Source organism: Canis lupus, chromosome 6 (assembly GCF_048164855.1).
Source record: "Canis lupus baileyi chromosome 6, mCanLup2.hap1, whole genome shotgun sequence".
Taxonomy (NCBI): Eukaryota; Metazoa; Chordata; class Mammalia; order Carnivora; family Canidae; genus Canis; species Canis lupus.
The window spans coordinates 54,485,239-54,504,479 of NC_132843.1; the positions used below are offsets into that span (position 1 = coordinate 54,485,239).

The 19,241-nt window shown below is 38.0% G+C and overlaps 1 protein-coding gene across 9 annotated transcripts in view; it reads left to right on the plus strand.

Annotated features, from left to right (window-relative positions):
• DNM3 (dynamin 3) overlaps positions 1-19,241 on the plus strand; it is a 547,902-nt gene that overhangs the window by 116,022 nt on the left and 412,639 nt on the right. The window lies entirely within an intron of this gene.

Below are 19,241 nucleotides of genomic sequence, written 5' to 3' on the forward strand. Positions count from 1 at the left end.
TTAGTCCATTTACATTCTCAGTAATTGTTGATAGATATGTATGTATGTATGTATTTATTTATTTATTTATTTGATATGTATTTATTGATGTTTTGTGGTTGTTTCTGAAGATTTTCTCTGATACTTTCTGGTCTTTCTTTCTTACATGGTTTTCTTGTTTTCTCTAGTGATATATTTTGATTTCTTTGTCTTTATTCTTTGCATATTTATTAGTAGTGTTTGGTTTGTGGTTACCATTAGGTTTGTATATAACCTCTTCTGTATATAGCAGTCTATATTAAGTTGATGGTCATTTAAGTTTGAACCTGTTCTTTTCTCCTTTCCTCCCCATATTTTAGGTATAATGGTGTCATAATTGAAAATTTCTGTAAAAAATCAGTCAAGGAACATACAAAATAAAAGGATATAAATTATGACTTATTTTTACTGCTTTTATGTTTCTTACCTTCATGCTGTCATTTTGGGTCTTTCCTTTCCACTCAGAGTATCTCCTTTAATATTTCTTGCAGGGCTGGTTTAGTGGTCATGAACTCATTTAGTTTTTGTTTGTCTCAAAACCTTTTTATCTCTCTTTCTATTCCGAATGATAGCCTTGTTGGATAGAGTATTCTTGGATGCAGGTTTTTCCAATTCAGCACTTTGAATTATCATGCCACTCCTTTCTGGCTTGGGAAGTTTCTGCTGAAAAACCTGCTTATAGCCTTATGGGATTTCCTTTGTATGTAACTGTCTTCCTTTTTCTTCCTGTTTTTAATATATTTGAGATAATTATATTTTGCCATTTTCATTATAAAATATCCTGTTTTTGGATCTGCTTTTGTTGATTTTGTTTGGAGTTCTCTGTGATTCCTGTATCTGGATATTTGTTTTTTTCCCCTAGATTATGGAAGTTTTCATCTATTATTTCTTCAAATAAATTTTCTGCCCCCTTATCTGTGTTTTCTTCTTCTGGGACTTTTATAATATGGATATTATTATGTTTGATGGCATCGCTGAGTTCCCTAAGTCTATTCTCATTTTGCAGAGTTTTTTTTCCCTCTCTTTTGTTCAGCTCCATCAAGGCATGTTAGTTGTATCTGTTTTGCTTAAATATCTAGCCATGACTTTGTCCTCTTCTTTCATTTGGAGCAGATTCCTTGGTTCTCTTATTTTATCTAAGTCTCTGTGTCTGTTTCTATGTGTTGGGGAAGTCCATCTATGTCTCTTGTTCTTGAGGGTAATGACTTTCTGAAGAAGCAGTCCTGTAGTGCTCTGCAGTATAGTGTCCCCTGTTCCCCAGGCCTGGTGCTTCTGGGAGTGTCTCCAAAGTGTTCTGTATGCACTCTGCTAATGTGTCCTGGTCACTTTATCCTTCAGGTCAGTTGTCTGTAGTCTCTCTTTGCTTGTTGTGGGCAGTGTTTTTTTCCTGGCCTGAATGTGGTGAGTTTTAACTAGGTATGTTCTGGTCTGCTTGTGAAATGAGAACCATCACCAATGCCACCAGAACTGAGGTCCTGCAAAACTCATGGGTTGGGATGAAGTGTGGTCAGGGGTTTGATTGGTCTTCTGGGAAAAGGGCCTGCCTCCCTGGGACTGAGGCAAACGTACCTGGAAGGGGCAGTTCTTCTGGGGTAGGGGGTGGCAGTATGGAGCTAGGGGTAAGCAAGTTAGGTAGCTATTGTTGGTGCTGTGTTGGTTTCCACAGGTCACTCTGTGGTTATGCTGAGGGGTGAGGGAGATAAAGGGCACCTGCTGATTTCTTTGTTCCCAGAGGGGTCTCTCCATGAATGCTACCTGTCTAGGACATACTCGGAGAAGAGCAAATAACCTCCCCATTGTATGTCCCAGGTGCTCTTCAGTTCACTGTTTCCGTACTGTATGTTCACACGCTCTTTGCCCTGACTTTTCTCCAAGAGCAGCTCCAATGTTCTCTGAGCTCTCCCAGAGCCAACCAAGCATGTGACCTTTAAAACTCTAGGCTTTAAGCCCCACTGGTTGCAAGAACTTAAGAAATTCAGGCCCTCTTGCTTTCCAAGCCAATTGCTATGGGGATTTGTTTTTCCATGCACTCCCCTGTGTGCTAGTCTGTTTCTTGCTCTTCTCCATGATTGCAGCTCCCTCCCCACCACCACAGTCACAATCCATTTCTCTCCCAAACTGAGTTTCCATGCTTCCTACCTTCTTCAGTGTGGTCTCCTTACCAGTAGTTGTGGAATTTATTCTGCCAGTCTTCAGACTGATTTCCGGGACATTTAGGATGATTTGATAGTGATCCAGTTGTGTTCATGGAGATCTTCCTACTCTGCTGCCATCTTCCTCTCCCAGTAGCCTGTATTCTTTATATGCTTAATATGGAATTGACACTATGCTAAATGCTTTATGTGCAACATCTCATTTAACATTTACCTACAAAGAGGGATGCACTCTGTCTCTTATATTCCTCCATAATGCTTTATGTTTCATTCATTTCACAAATTTTTTTCCCACAAATATTTTATCATTTTTGAAAAAGGTATTATTTATTTATTTGAGGGAGGAAGGGAGGAGAGAGAAAGAGCGCATGAGTGATGAGGAGGGGCAAAGGAAGAGGGAGGAAACAGACTCCCCACTGAGCAGGGAGCCTGATGTGGGGCTTGATCCCAGGACCCCAAGATCATGAGCTGAGCTTAAGGCAGACACTTGACCAACTGAGTGACCCAGGTACCCCTGTTTGTAATTTAAAATTTTAAATGTTCTCTTTTCTCTTTTTGTTTTTTTGCCCAGTCCTATCTATCCTCCTAAATCTACTCGGAATCAGCTCTTTCCAGAAATCCTTTATAGACCACCCCAGCCTAAAAGACTCTTCCTTTTCTCAATCCTCATAGCATAAGGTACTCCATTTATCCGTAGATTACTTATGACAGAGTTTTCTATCTTGAAATCTTGTTTAAATCTTTTTCTTAATTTTTACAACATTGTCTTCTTTGTCAAACTTGGCTAAGTTCGTCAAGCTATCATCTTATGGATGATAGCTTAACACTTCATGTCCTATATAGTTTCTTCTTAAGTAATAGATTTTTGTCTGGCCAGAAAACTCAATTCTCATTTGAAAGGATATATTATATTACAGAACGGAAAACAGTAACAGTTTTGTAACCTAAGAAGTACAATGTGTAATTGAAAGCTGTTCAAAAGGAAATGGAAAACCTTATCACAAAGCTAGAACAGGTTTTGGGAGACTGAATATATTTTTGTCGTATTAAACTTCTTACTAAAATGAAGTCCAGGGAGCAGTAACATGTTCTCAAGAGTCTTATCCAGGGCTACTCTCTGTAACTGATTAGACCAGAGTGGGAGGAGATGCCTTATAAAAAGATCCTACAAAGATTGTGCAGAAAAAAAGATTTTGCTTCACAGTGCTGATTCATACTGAATGAGGAAAAGATATTGAAAATTCTAAAATGCTCAGAGACTTTCAAGGCCTCATGAGTCTGAAAAATAGTGAATAATATTTTAGTTCAGAATTTTCACTCATTAAAAAAAATCATTCCTGTATCCTTAAGGAATATTATATTGAAGATGTAGCAGATACAGTTGCTACTCTCTAGGTACTTCTATTATTGCATTGGAGAGAAGATATATAAACAGTGACTATGCTAATGTATTACATGCTATGTGAATGTTCTTAAATATGTTACTTTGATTGGAGACTCTTTAAGATTCTTTCTGCCTGTGAAATCACATGAGTAGTATATTCACAGAGTCCTAAAAATTTCAGAGGAGGAAAGCATTTGTCACAGTCAATGGAGTAATCAAAGGAAATTTTTAGTAGAAATGATATTTAAGCAGGGACTTGTTAAGTAGTGTTTTGATAGGCATAGATTATAATCATGATAATGATACACACCATTTTTTTGCTTGTTATGCAGGAGCCAATACTAGGTACTTTAAATAAACCTGTGAGAAAGAAGGGTGGAGTTATCTGAATAACCTAAAATTATACCCAAAATTTTGTTTACATTTAAATCTGTACATTTTTATAGGAGAAGGTTCCAGGATCCCCAGAAACATGAACCATGGTGGAGAGAGTAGCACATGTAATTTCTGGTCTTTGAGAAATGCACACCTAGGTGAAAAGAAGGAACTATGGAGAATAAAGAAGTGAAAATCTGAGAATTGGAAGCTCCAAGGATGGGAGAACTTGAAGTAATCAGGAACAATTGGTATAGGATGGCTGACTGATTGTCCTTGCGAGTCTGAATGTCTAGATTTAAATCCTGGGCTGCCACCTTTAACTGTGTGATCTTAGGGGATTTATTTAATCTCTCTGAAACTAAGACCTCTGCTATTTTGTTACATATTTCTTTAAAATTTCTTTGAGCATTTTAAAAAGAGCTTCCCATGTGTTTAATCCTTTAATTCATTTATTTTTTGATGTAACATATATTTGTTGAGGTCTTATAACCAGCCACTGGGAGAACGTTGATGAAAGAAACAGAATTGGCCAAGTTCTTTTCCTCACAGCAGCCTGTGAAAGAGACTCCATTTACAGAGGTGGGAACTGAAGTATGGGCAAGTTAAAAGACTTTCCAAGTCACATGATGAAGAAATGGAAGAACCTTCAAACTCAGATCTAACAGGCATAGCTAACTCTGTGAGAATGTTAACAAGGGGAAATCTAGTGTAGGGATGATTTACATGTAAATTTCTTAGTTTAAAGAAGAAGAATACAGCTATTTTGGATGGGTCCTTTTAACATAATGAAATTACTCAGAGGGTTTATCAAATAATAGATCATATTTTCAAATATTATCATATTTCAGTATAAGACATTTAGATGATCAAATAGTTAATACATTGTTATTGAGATTGCATTATTCATTGTGATCCATCAAATGTATTCATATTTCAAGGCCCTCTAAAATGGGTACACTTGTTTTCTAAGCCAGATAATTTTTTTTGTTTAGATTGTTATTTTCCAACTCCTTTAATTTTATCTGCTTTGTAAAAGTTATTGATTATCCCCATATTTGAACCTGTTTTATTTATTTTTAATTTTTAAAAAATATTTTATTTATTCATTTTAGAGAGAAAGAGTGAGAAAGTGAGTGAGGGGCACAGGGGCAAGGAGAGAAATCCAAGCAGACTCCCCACTGAGCCAGGGGCTTGAGGCAGGGCTAGATCTCACAACCCTGAGATCCGGACCTGAGCTGAAACCCAGTTGGGGGCTTAACCCATTGAGCCACTTAGGTGCCCCTGAGCTCATTTAAAAGGAGGTGAGTGAAGAAAATCTTTAAAAAAATGGCAGAGTATCCGGGTGGCTGAGTCAGTTGGGCATTGACTCTTGATTTCAGCTGGGGTCGTGGTCTCAGGGTCATGGAATTGAGCCTTGCATTGGGCTCTGCGCTCAGTGTGGAGTTGGCTTGGGATTTTTCTCTTTCCTCTACCCCTCCCCCCTACTTTTTTTTTATTTTAAAGATTTTATTTATTCATGAGAGAGAGAGAGAGAGAGAGACAGGCAGAGGGAGAAGCAGGCTCCATGAAGGAAGCCCAATGTGGGACTTGATCCTGGATCCTGGGATCCCACCTTGAGCCAAAGGCAGCCACTCAACCACTGAACCACCCAGGCGTCCCTTCCCCTCCCCCTACTAGTGCATGTTCTTTTTCTCTCAAATAAATAAAGAAAATCATAAAAAATAAAAATAAAGGAAATGAGTGTCTTGGTGAGAAAGTTTTCTATTACTTAAGTTCCTATTGAGATAATCTGTGACTATTGTAGCTTAGTACTAAGTTACATGCAATCTGAGTTGGAAAAACCATAGTACAGAGTTTCAGATCAGAACTTCATTTTGTTTTCTCTATAGGTACATTTCTGTTAGCATCATTTAAGCTGACCACATAATGCATTGCGTTTTGCTAAGTGCTGGGTGTTCTTACAAATTCCTTAGGATTAAGACAAAAATCACTTAAGGAAGACCCTAAAATATCTTAAATTTACTTATCCTTATTTAGATAATTTATGCACTAATCAACCCGTTTTATTGCGTTTTCTTCATAAGAGGTACAACTTAATTTTTCTTTTCTTTTTTTAAGTTTTCAAGAATTGTTTGAGTCATTGAATAATTTTTGCAGTTTATGAAAGAAAGGCATCTTGTCAGAAGAAATTACTTTTTGCTTTAGTTTTATGCCATCAATTGTGAATACAGGCATACCTTAGAGATATTGCAGGGTTTGTCCCAGAGCACTGTAATAAAGTGGATATTACAATAAAGTGAGTCAACTGGATTTTTAGTTTCCCAATGAATATAAAGGTTATGTTTATACTATGCTGTAGTCTATTATGTGTGCAGTAACATTATGTCTGAAAAACAAGTGTACATACCCATACCTTAACTTAAACATATTTTTTTGCTAGATGTTAACCATCATCTGAGTTAGCAGCAAGTTGTAATCATTTTGCTGATGGAGAATCTGGCTTCCATGTTGATGGGTGCTGACTGATCAGGGTGGTGGTTGTTGAAGGTTGAGGTAGCTGTGGCAATTTCTTAAAATAGGGCAATAATGAAGTTTGTCACATCAGCTGACTCTTCCTTTTGGGAAAGATTTCTCTGTAGCATTTTATCCACAGTAGTCAGTTCTCTCAAACCCTGCTATGGCTTTATCAACTAAGTTCATGTAGTATTCTAAGTCCTTTGTTGTCATTTCAATAATTTTCATGGCATCTTCACCAGGAGTGAAGAAACCACTTTCTTTGCTCATCCATAAGAAGCAGCTCCTTGTCCATTAAAGTTTTGTCATCAGATTGCAACAATTCAGTCCCATCTTCAAACTCCACTTCTCATTGTAATTCTCTTGCTTTTCTATCACTTTGGCAGTTACTTCTGCCACTGAAGTGCCCTCAAAGTCATCCAAGAAGTTGGAATAAGCTTCTTCCAAACTTATGTTAATGTTGATGTTTTGTTTTCTTTCCATGAATCACAAATGTTCTTTTTTTTTTTAATTTTTATTTATTTATGATAGTCACACACAGAGGGAGAGAGAGAGGCAGAGACATAGGCAGAGGGAGAAGCAGGCTCCATGCACCGGGAGCCCGATGTGGGATTCGATCCCGGGTCTCCAGGATCGCGCCCTGGGCCAACGGCAGGCGCCAAACCGCTGCGCCACCCAGGGATCCCCACAAATGTTCTTAATGTCATTTACAATGGTGAATCCTTTCCAGGAGGTTTTCAATTGACTTTGCCCAGATCCATTAGAGGAATCACTATCTATGGCATCTCTAGCCTCACAAAATGAATATCTTAAGTAATAAGGCTTGAAAGTCAAAATGACTCCTTGACTCATGGACTGCAGCATGGATTTTGTGTTAGCAGTCATGTAAACATGACTTGTTGTCCATCTCCATCACAGATCTTGGGTGACCAGGTACATTGTTGGTGGTATTGGATAAATATTCAGTGTATCCAGTATTTTGAAAGAAGTATTTTCTTCTGAGCAGTGAGTCTCAACACTGGGCCTAAAATATTTATAAACCATGTTGAAAACAAATGATGTACTGTTTTTTAGACTTTGTTGTTCCATTTCTAGAGCACAGGTAGAGTAGATTTAGTATAATTCTTAAGGGCTCTAGGGTTTTGGGAATGGTAAATGAGCATTGTTTTCAACTTAAAGTCACCAGCTGCATTAGCCACTAATAAGAGTCAGCATGTCCTTTGAAGCTTTGTAGTTAGACATTGACTTATCTTTAGCTATGAAAATCCTACATGGCACCTTCTTGCAATAGAAGACTGCTTCATCTACACTGAAAATCTGTTGTTTAATGAAGCCATCTTCATTAATTATCTTAGCTAGATCTTCTGGATAATTTGCTGCAGCTTCTCCATTAGCACTTGCAGCTTCACTTTGCACTTGTGCGTTATGGAGATGGCTTCTTTCCTTCCATCTCATTACCCAACCCTTGCTGGCTTCAGATTTTTCTTATGCAGCTTCCTCACATCTCTAGCCTTCACAGAATTGAAGAGAGTAAGGGCCTTGATCAGGATTAGTCTTTGGCTTAAGGGAATGTTATGGCTGATTTGATATTCTATCCAGACCATTGCACCTTTCTTCATACCAGCAGTGACAGTGTTTTGCTTTCTTACCATTCATGTGTTCACTGGAGTAGCACTTTTAATTTACTTTAAGAACTTTTCCTTTGCATTTGCCTCTTGGGTCTCTGGAGCAAAAGGCCTAGCTTTTGGCCTGTCTTAGGTTTTGTTATGCCTTCCTCACTAAGTTTAGTCATTTCTAGCTTTTGATTTTTTTAAAAGATTTTATTTATTTATTAATGAGAGAGAGAGAGAGAGAGAGAGAGAGAGGCAGAGACACAGGCAGAGGGAGAAGCAGGCTCCATGCAGGGAGCCCGACGTGGGACTTGATCCTGGGCCCCCAGGACCATACTCTGGGCCGAAGTCAGCGCTAAACTGCTGAGCCACCTGGGCTGCCCCTAGCTAGCTTGCTTATTTATTTATTTATTTTTAATTTTTTATTATAAATTTATTTTTTATTGGTATTCAATTTGCCAACATATAGAATAACACCCAGTGCTCATCCTGTCAAGTGCCCACCTCAGTGCCTGTCACCCAGTCACCCCCACCCCCTGCCCACCTCCCCTTCCATCACCCTTAGCTCGTTTCCCAGAGTTACCTAGCTTTTGATTTAAAGTAATATACGTGAGACTCTCACTCGAACACTTACAGAGGCCATTGTAGGGTAATTAATTGGTCTAATCTCAATATTGTGTCTCAGGGAATAGGGAGGCCAAGGAGAGGGAAAGACGCAGGGGGGATGCCAGTGGGTCAAGGAGTCAGAATACAGTGTTTTTTTTTTTTAAATTTTTATTTATTTATGATAGTCACACACAGAGAGAGAGAGAGGCAGAGACACAGGCAGAGGAAGAAGCAGGCTCCATGCACCGGGAGCCCGACGTGGGATTCGATCCCGGGTCTCCAGGATTGCGCTCTGGGCCAAAGGCAGGCGCCAAACGGCTGCGCCACCCAGGGATCCCCCAGAATACAGTGTTTATTGATTAAGTTGGCTGTCTTTTATGTCCGTGGTTCATGGCATGCCAAAAACAATTACAACAGTAACATCAAAGATCATTAATCACAGATCATCATAATAAATATAACAATAAAGAAAAAGTTTGAAATATTGTGAGAATTACAAAAATGTAACACAAAGACACAAAGTGAGAAAATACTGTTGGAAAAGTGGTACTGAGCTATGCTTGAAAGAGGGTTGCCACAAGCCTTAATTTGTAAATAGGACATCATCTGCAAAGTGAGGTAAGGCAAAGCCAATAAAATGAAGTATTCTTGTATCATGTCCATGCATGTATTGTATTTTAATGTATTCAAGATAAAATATTTATTTTTATTCAGACTTTTGTTATGAAAATATTTCTTCCCATTATCAAGCTATATGATGCTGACTAGTAGGACAGTAGGCCATGGTTGATAAATATTTTTGTATGGCCTCAACAGCATTGAACTGATTGCTCTAATGTGACAGAGTTTAGAGGAGATGTACCTCCCTGTTATAAGAATTTGTAATTTTATTAAAGTTTAATGCATTTAATAGAGCAGACATCCATGGGAAAATTCTTATGATTTTAGATAAACATGTTGTGTGTATATGTACAAGCTTGGGGCTTAGTAATATTGTGAAGACTGCTACTCGTAGAGATTAAAGTATTGTATTGTTTTGTAGAAATTGGCAAGCTGGTTCTGAAATTCATGGGAAATGCAAAGGACCTAGAATAGTCAAAACAACTTTAAAAAATAACAAAAAAAATTAACAAAGTTGGAGAATGAATACTACCTGGTTTTAATATTGATTATAAAACTACAATAATCAAGGTAGTGTGACATTGGCATTAGAGATAGGCCAGTGGAACAGAATAAAGTTAAAATGGACGTACAGGCAAATAGACAACTGATTTTTTGTTAAAGGTGCAAAAGTAATTCGGTGGAAAGAGTAGTATTTTCAACAAATGGGATTGGATAAGTTGAATATTCATTTGTAAGAAGTGAACTTCTATTTGTACCTTTTACCATAGGCAAATTTAAGTTGGCTCTCTTTCTAGCTGAGCTTCATGATCTTCAGGAATTTGTCATGAAGGCATTTGAGGAGTTTACATAATACACTAAGATCTTGTAAAATATTTAGATGGAATACTGTTGCTTACAACTTGTGCATAGAAGTGCATACTCATGGAAAAGTTTTTTTTTTTTTTTTTTTTGTCAAGTAGTTAAGATATTACCATGTATCCAGCAGTGTCTGTATTGTAGTTCAGATATTTTCTTTGAGAATATTTTTTTAGTTACCTGTTTATATACTTGTAATTCTGGTATGATTATTACTAAAATCTCATTTACAAATTTTATTCCTTGTGTATAAGATTTTATGTGAAAATAATATTTTCATTTTGCAAATTAGACTTTGGATTGTGTTTTTTGTATTGGAATTTGGTTACTTGAATTTTCATGACAAAGTCTAGTCATTTCACTTTTAATTACTCTAGAAGTTTTATTCAGCAGATTATCTTATTTTTTGTGTTATTAAAACAAGGAATGACATTGCATCATTTGTTGTTTCTGAATTTTTATATTCAATTATTCTTTTTTAAAAAGATTTGTTTTATTTATTTTAGAGAAAGAGAGCGAGTGAGTGTGAGCGGAGGGAGGGGCAGAAGAGAAGGAGAGAGATAATCTTTAAGCAGACTCTCACTGAGTACAGAGCCTGATGTGGGGCCTAATCTGACCTCAGATCATGACCTGAGTTGAAACCAGTAGTTGGCTGCCCAACTGATTGAGCCACCCAGGCACCACTAATCAATTATTCTCAAATATTATTTTGATAATGTACTTATTTGAAAACCTCTTATATATATTTTTAATTTCTAAACTTTGCTCATTGTTGGGAGGAGGTAAAAAGAGCCTTGTGTAGTCAAAATTAATATAAAGTCTATGATCTAAAGCTCATGCATTGTAGGGTAGTGGGCTTACTCTGGACTTTTTCATTGTTTAGACTCAAACCATAAGTTCCTGGACTTTTCATTCTAGAATATAACATAAAGCTACAAGTTAGAATGGGAATGTTCTTAAAAACAGAGATATTGCTAACAGTAAGAAGTGACAATTATAAACCTGATCACAAATGAAGAGACACAAGGAAAAAAGCTTAAAAAAGATAAAGTAGTGCACTGAAACTAATATAACACTGTATGTTAACTATACTGAAATTAGAATAAAAAACTTAATAAAATAAAGATAAAACAATTTTTATCTAAGCAAAGTAATCTTTAGCAAAAATCTTTGAAATAATACATAAATTACTTACAGAACGTTGTGTAAGGGTATAAGAAACTACATAGCACATGCTCAATTTTTGTAAATTCCTATAGCCATGTGTTCATACTTATCTTGACCTTTCAGTAGCTTTTAACATTATTAATTGCTCCTCCTTCTTGAAACATGCTTTATTCTTTTGGCTTCCATGATGCTAAGTACTTCTGATTTTCCTTCTATCTCTCTGACTACTCTTTCTGCCTCTTTTACAGATGCATTATCTTCTACCTGGCTTTTAAAATTTGAACCTACCCAAGGATCATTTCTGTGTCATTTCATATTCTCCCTTAGACAGTCTCTTTTGTGCATAACTTATGTACTGTGACTCTCACATTTATAGCTCCTGGGCTAAAACTCCAGACTAATATTTTCAGCTGACTCCTTGACACTCTACTTGAATATTTCAGATATATCAAACTCAGTATGTGAGAAGCCATCTTTGTGAACATTTTCTTTTCCACATCCACAAACTTCACATCCTCCAGTGTTTATATGTTGATTTATTCACTTATTTACTCATTCACTTGTTCATTAATTCAACAAATATGTATTGAGTGCTTAATAGATGCAGGTCACTGTTTTGGGCATTTGGGAGTTTAGCAGTTAATGTTCCTGATTTCACTGAATTTATATTCCAGTGATAGGAAAGGCAATAGAGAAAAACAAGAAAAACTTTAGATCATGATTGTGTAGAGCCACCCTGGGTGGCTCAGTGGTTTAGTACCTGACTTCAGCCCAGGGCATGATCCTGGAGTCCCGGGGTCGAGTCCCGCATCGGGCTCCCTGCGTGGAGCCTGCTTCTCTCATTGTCCTTAACCCCTGTACTGAGACTTCTACCTTTTGCGCACTGCTGGACTCACTCAGGTAGTTTGCTTTTTTAGATGCGCCCCCCGCCAAACACTTTTTCTGATTGCTAGACTTCCCATGTTTACCTTAGGGACACAATTGAATTCTACTTCAAATCTGGGTCTATAAAATTCTTGTCTAACTTACCCTGTTCTAGGATCTTGCCTTCAATTTGGAATGACTTCAAGGCTTGAGGGAAGCATTTTTTTTCCCCCAAACTGACATTGATCAATGGTATGCAAAGTGGCCTGCTTTAAAGAAAAAGGAAGAAATCCACAGATGTTCTCTACTCTAAATATGATAGGCATTGGGGAAACACAGATGAGTAAAATGTAGCCTCTTTCTTTGAGGAAATATGTTTTTAAATATAGTCATACTTGGATTCTTTACAGCCAGTGAATTCAGCTAGTTGCATTGAAAATTATTCCGTTTATGCGACCCACGTGCTCTATTTTCATTAGAGCCCTGTGCTCACAAAATAGTGCTATTAAAACACTTCAGAAAAAAGACCCTAGCTGAAGTGTTGAGGGCCCCAGTTCTTAGAATAAAGATTGACAAGAGACAATGTGCATGTGTTCCATAATTATTCTCTTTTACTTAACCTTGATTAATTGAAACATATGCATGTTTTTCCACATGGAAGGGGCATATTGGTAATATTTAAATTCTTATGGTCATGCTGTGCTTTTCACAGATGGTTGGAATGCTGCCCAGGCATAAACCATCTCATCCTTCCCCCAAACAACTTGTCAGTTGTTTAACCTAGGCATAATTTGTTTTTCATGACCATTAGAAATGACAGTGCTAGAATGTTTTACAGGGAAATAAAGAAGAGTGATAACTTTTATTTTTTAATACCCTTCTCCCCCTCCAAATTGTTCTTTGATATAAAAATACGTCTTAACCTTTGCTTCAAATGTAGGCTATTTTTAACACTAGGGAAATAGGGATGATTTTTAAAACTAGGATTCTTATTTTGCAAAACTGAAAACATACTATGAACTTTAGCAAGACAGGTTATACTGACAAAATGGAATTTCATGGGTGCATTATCATGGTTTCAGTGCTAATACGCACATAACTTCATCCTTTATATGAGCTCCTGGCTAAGAAATTTAATCACTTTCTTTTCAGATTGAACTTGGGCTAAAGTCTGGAATTGTTTGAGGGAGAGACTGTTTCATGTACCCAGCTACCAAGCATTTAGAATGAAAGGAAAAAGAAGGTATCTCAACCAGAAAATGAGATTGCTAGACCTTCAGACCTATTAGTTCATTGCAGTGTAAAGGTCTCAGAAGACACACATTTACTAGTGCTTAAAAAATGTAGCTATTGATCAATTAGTACACGCTGTTCTGTAGATTTTGGTTTAGGTGTTAGAATTTCCTTTATCCCCAAACTCGCAGGAACACTTTTGTGGAGGTGGGTATAATAAGTGATGCATCACTCTTGTGATAATCCTCTAAGATTTTCATCTATAATTGTATTTTTGGACAGCAGTGAAATAAAGCTGTCATCTTTTAAATTCTGCATTGTTAATGAAGATTTAGAATTGCGTGATGATATAAGCCGATTGATGATCCTCCTCAATAGCAACTGTGGTCAGTTGTTCAAAAACATGCATGCCACCTCTGCTGTCCACCTATTTATAATTTGCTCAGTAGGGGAAAGGATCCCATATCCTTGTTGTTAGTGAGACACATCTTATTGGCAATATAATCCTATAGCTATAAATTATAATGTTTTTCTAATGAGAAAGTAGATTGTGTGGTCTGACAATTATCACTATACTGTTAATGATAAGGGGACTTACACCTATGAATCTATAGGGCTGAGTAGAGGATAGATAACAGGTAGATTCTTTCTGGCAGCTCAGAGTAGGTTTTGCCTGAATTCCATCCTAAGATGAATTGCTTTCTAAGAGACTCTTTGGGAGCATAGAAAAAAGGATTTTGTGGTTTCTGCCCCATTGGTTCTTCCGAAATGCTGGGCATGTCTGAAACCCAGTGATGGACATAGATTAGACCCAGTTGACATCTCTGCTATGGTTACTCTTAGGTCACTCATTTGGGATCACTTTACTGTGTATGTGCGTGTTTGTGTGTGTGTGTGGGTGTGTGTGATATGTACTTTGTGACAAAAATAATAGTATTTGTAGGGTTTAACCAGTGGGAATATACGCAGAAATGTTTTTTTAGGGGATCCCCGGGTGGCTCAATGGTTTGGCGCCTGCCTTTGGCCCAGGGTGTGATCCTGGAGTCCCGGGATCAGGTCCCACGTCGGGCTTCCTGCATGAAGCCTGCTTCTCCTCTGTCTGTGTCTCTGCCTCTCTCTCTGTGTGTCTCTCATGAATAAATAAATAGAATCTAAAAAAAAAAGTTTCTCAAGACGTAAAATGACTTTAGGCAAATATAATAAATCCCTACTCTCACCGGATGAATTCCACTTACTCCCACCCTTGTAAGTTCTACCCATTTGTCTTGTCAACTCTCATTGTTTGGTTTCCTTTCTGTCCCTGTGGAGGAACTGACATGCTCCTTTTTATGCCTTCTGTCCCCTCTTCCTTAAGATACCATTTCAGCACTTTTTTTTTTCTCAGTTCTGCATTGCCACCTTTCCCTTCATACGATTAATGCCATCAGCCAATGGATGTGTTGTTAGTTTGCCCATCTTTATAAAACCCTTCCTTGATTTTACATCCTTCTCCAGCTGGTGTCTCACTGTTTTCCTCTCCTTTACAGAAAAACTTAAAACAGTTGTTCACAGTCAATCTCTTCTCTCCTAATGTGTTCCAATCAGGCTATCACTCCACTGTAGCAGCTCTTGTCAGCCTCCTGGAGGACTCTCCAGTTGTCTAATACAACGATCCATTCTTAATCTCATCTTACTTGAGCAGTTTTGGATGGAATGGAAGTCTCTTACCTTCATGAGAGACCCTTTCTATTTGGCTTTGGGTCCTGTCCTCAGTTTTTCCCCTACCTTGTTGACCACTCATTCTCTCTCTTTCTCCTGACCTCTAAACACTGGAGCATCCAGGGCTCAGTGCTCTGGCCTCCTCCCTATCTAATGCTCTCTTAGTGATCTCATCCCCTTGCCTGACTTTAATGAATTCCAAATATATATTTCTAGCTTGTACTTCTCCCTGGATGAAAGACTAACATACCTAGCCCCAAAGGCATCTGTGTGCTAATTAGAAAAAGCTGCTCTTTTTGTCAAGCACTTGACTGCCATCTTCTGGAAAATTTTCAGAATAAATAAACATTTAACAGATGACTTTGTGAGTGGGATCTCTTACAGCTGTGTAATCCTCAACTGTTAGCAGCAGTTCTGTTTCTCTGCTTGGGTGGGATGTAGGAGGCATCACAAGAGTAATAAGTCCCCAGCCAAACTCCTGATCCTGAACCCCCATCTCCCCAACCTCTTCCTTTCAGTCTTTTCTATTTCAGAATTCTTCCCATTGCTGTAGTCAAACTCCATGAAGTCCTTCATGACTCCTCTCTCTCCCATACTCCGAGTTTAATCCATCAGTAAATCCTATTGTTTTTTTTCTTCAAAATACATTAGAATTCAACCACTTCTCCCCAATCCTACTGCTGCCACCCTGCTCCAATCCCCATCATCTCTCACCTCCATTATCCCAAAGAGCCAGCTTCCTCTCTACCCCTCACTGTCTATTCTCAACACAACCATCCCAGTGATTTATTTAAAACCTAGGTCACATCATGTCTCACCTCTACCCCAAGCCTTTCAAGTGATCTACTGTTCAGCCAGAGTAAACATTCAAGTCCCACGGGCTCCACACAATCTACGTCTGTACCACAGCTCTGACCTCATCTCCTGCCTTTCTCCCCGATGTGCTCTGTGATCCAGATGTGTTGCTTGTTCTTCTTCCAGTGTGCTTTCAGCTCCAGATACTCTACTGGGATGCTCCTCTATTAAAGCATCGCTTGCTCCCTTCTTTTCTTCAGTTTTTGCTCAAATGTCACTTTATCTTATCAGGGAAGCTTTCCTCAATCAAAGCATATAACAAACCAATCCTCCTGTCCTAGCATTAAATATCCCCCCTACTGTTCAATTTTCTCCATGGCACTTATCCGCTGGCGCACCCACATTGCTATTTCATCTCAGTCGAATTTAAGCTTCGACTGAGGTTAGAGACTTATATGTATTTTTTTCTCCTCTGCAATTTCTATAATAGTGCACCGTGAAATAGTAAGAGTTCAAAATATTAGTGGAATAAATAAATGAATACAGCATCTCTAAATCTCTCTGTGGGATCCTATCCTTAAAAAGACACGAAGGTTTGAGATGGTACTACACAGTTCTGATCTCTCAATTTCAAAATAAAAGCATTTTTAGGAGATCAAGAATGAATTAAAATCTAATTAGAAAATTGCATGGATTTTGCAGCTTTCTGGAAGGGTCTTGGTTTCCTACAGAGAAAGCAAGTAGGCGCCATCTAGTGGCTGCAAGGACGTCTACAATTGTGTTACTTGAATTATTGATTGGCAGCGTAATTGAAAATGTAGTCCCTGATCCAGAAGCTTATTAATTTTATGAAAGTAATAATTATGGCAGCTATAAATCCTCAACTGTGCATTTTCCACAAAATATATTGAGTTGAAAAAGTACAGTCCCATTTCTTATCAATTATGACTCCTTTTTACGAATTAATTTTTGTTTTCTTGATCTGACAACCTTTGTTCCTCTTTATTTTTATTGTTTTATCCTCTACTTATTTTTAAACTTATATGTTCCTATGATACTGGCTAATCCTTTGAGTTAGGTAAATAAAATAAAGGCCATATCTTCTGGGAATGTAGATGCTAATAAAACAGCACCTATGAGGGTAAACATGTGAAAGAACATGCCAGAAGATGCAGTCATCTCTTCAGGCCAGAATTCTGAAGCCTCCTGAATTTGTATTGGGTATACTTCCACTATTGAGGAATAAACTGTGGGAGTCTTAGCTTGCCGTTTTTCAGAAAGTGACACATAGCATATGGAAACACTAAGAAAGAAAAATATTCATGTCCACCTACATTGACAGGGAAGACTGAAATGAAGTAAAGTCTCTGTCCTAACATTTGAAAGATTAAGTCATTACAGTTCTTTGGGAAATTAAAACTTAAACTGGCTAGTCCACTTCAGAAGCCATGGCCTTTCCAGCCCTGAGTAGCTGTGGTGGGGTTGGGAAATCTGTGTCTGCCTCCAGGAGGCCTGAGCATCGATCAGACAAGCACGGGAAGGTGGCAAGAGAAGCCCAGGGAGAAGATGAACTCCTTGTGCCAGGGCTCAGATTAATCCTGTCTTTTTTACGGGGAGGAAGACTGCCTGAGTAGCTCTAGGGGGCGAAAGTTGGACCAAGGAAGTGGATTAGAAAGCAGATTTCAGACTTTTGTTAAGATACATTTTCCCAGGGGTGCTGGAGTGGTTCAGTTGGCTTAGGTTAGCATCTACCTTCCACTCAGGTCATGATCCTAGGGCCCTGGGATGGAGCCCCACATCAGGCTCCCTGCTCAGTGGGAGTTTGCTTCTCCCTCTGTCCCTCCCCTGCCACATGTGCTGCTTACTTGTGCGTGCTCTCTCTCTCTCTCTCTCAAATAAATACAATTAAAAAAAATTTTCTAGAGCATCTGGATGGCTTAGTTAGTTAAGTGTCCATCTCTTGATTTCAGCTCATGTTTCCATCTCAGGTTTGTGTTTAAGCCCCACATTGGGCTCCATGCTGGGCGTGGCGCCTACTTTAAAAAAGAATTGTTTTTTCCAATAAGAGGGTTTTTTTTTCCCCCTCAAACATCAAAGCCTCAGTTTCCTATCAGTGGATGTTTCTGAGCAGAGGCTGGTTGGTAACCAGCCAGGAATATGTTGGGCTATTAAGATTCTCTGATTCCCTTAAACACCTTACTTTCTCTGCATACACGGATACCCTTCCCACTCTTCGGTACTCACTTCAAACCTCATTTTCTTTTTTAGACACTGCAGCTTGAATCCATCTTTCCTATCTCTGTCTTTCCTTTCTCTTTAAATGCAGATCAGCATCATTTCATGCTGCCTTTGTTAACTGATGCTAAGCTGCTTGAAGACATCTTAGAGTTGTCTCCCTGTTGGCTTTGCTACAGTGGGTGAAGGTCAAATGTTTATGGTGGAAATGGTGGAAAGACTACCAATAATTTTCTCACCTGACATCTGGGCTTCAGATACTTAGCTGTAGTCTAAGTTTGATGCAGTAGTTCTTCAGCTAGTTATTAGAGAATCAAAAATTTTGTTAAGATTCATCCTCTCATTGAAATTATAATTTTTTATTTTTTTATTTTTTTTTTTTTTTATTTTTTTTTATTTTTTATTTATTTACTTATGATAGTCACAGAGAGAGAGAGAGGCAGAGACACAGGCAGAGGGAGAAGCAGGCTCCATGCATCGGGAGCCTGATATGGGATTCGATCCCGGGTCTCCAGGATCGCGCCCTGGGCCAAAGGCAGGCGCCAAACTGCTGCGCCACCCAGGGATCCCTGAAATTATAATTTTTTAAAGTCTAATAGTATCAGCTGCCTTTCTGAGTTGTGTTATGTACCTGATACTTCTGGAAACAGGAATTGAAGTCCATAGTACAACATTTAGTAGGATGTTACTAAAACTTAATCCAATTTTCTGTTATTATGTAGTTTTTCCTACTTACGTGGATACTGATTTTTTTTTTTTTGGATTGTACGTAAATATTTTCTTTCATCCCAAACTCTTTTTTTCTTGAGAAATCTTTTAAAGTATCCAAGTTAGTGTGGTATCTTGAATAGTATATTTTAAAGCTATAATATTCCATATATTATTTCTCTTTAAAGAATTAAGTACAGTTTGTTTCTAAATTGTCTTGCCTTCTGAAGCTATATTTATATGACTTAGCATTCCCTCTTAATAAAGTGGTGATATTGAAAAAGGACATGCTAATAGGATTAGTAGGTAGGCTTTGTATGTTCCCTAGATTTAATTTCTTTGACAATCAGATGCTGTTTCCTTTTCATTTGGAGGGCCAAAATTCTCTTTAAATTATTT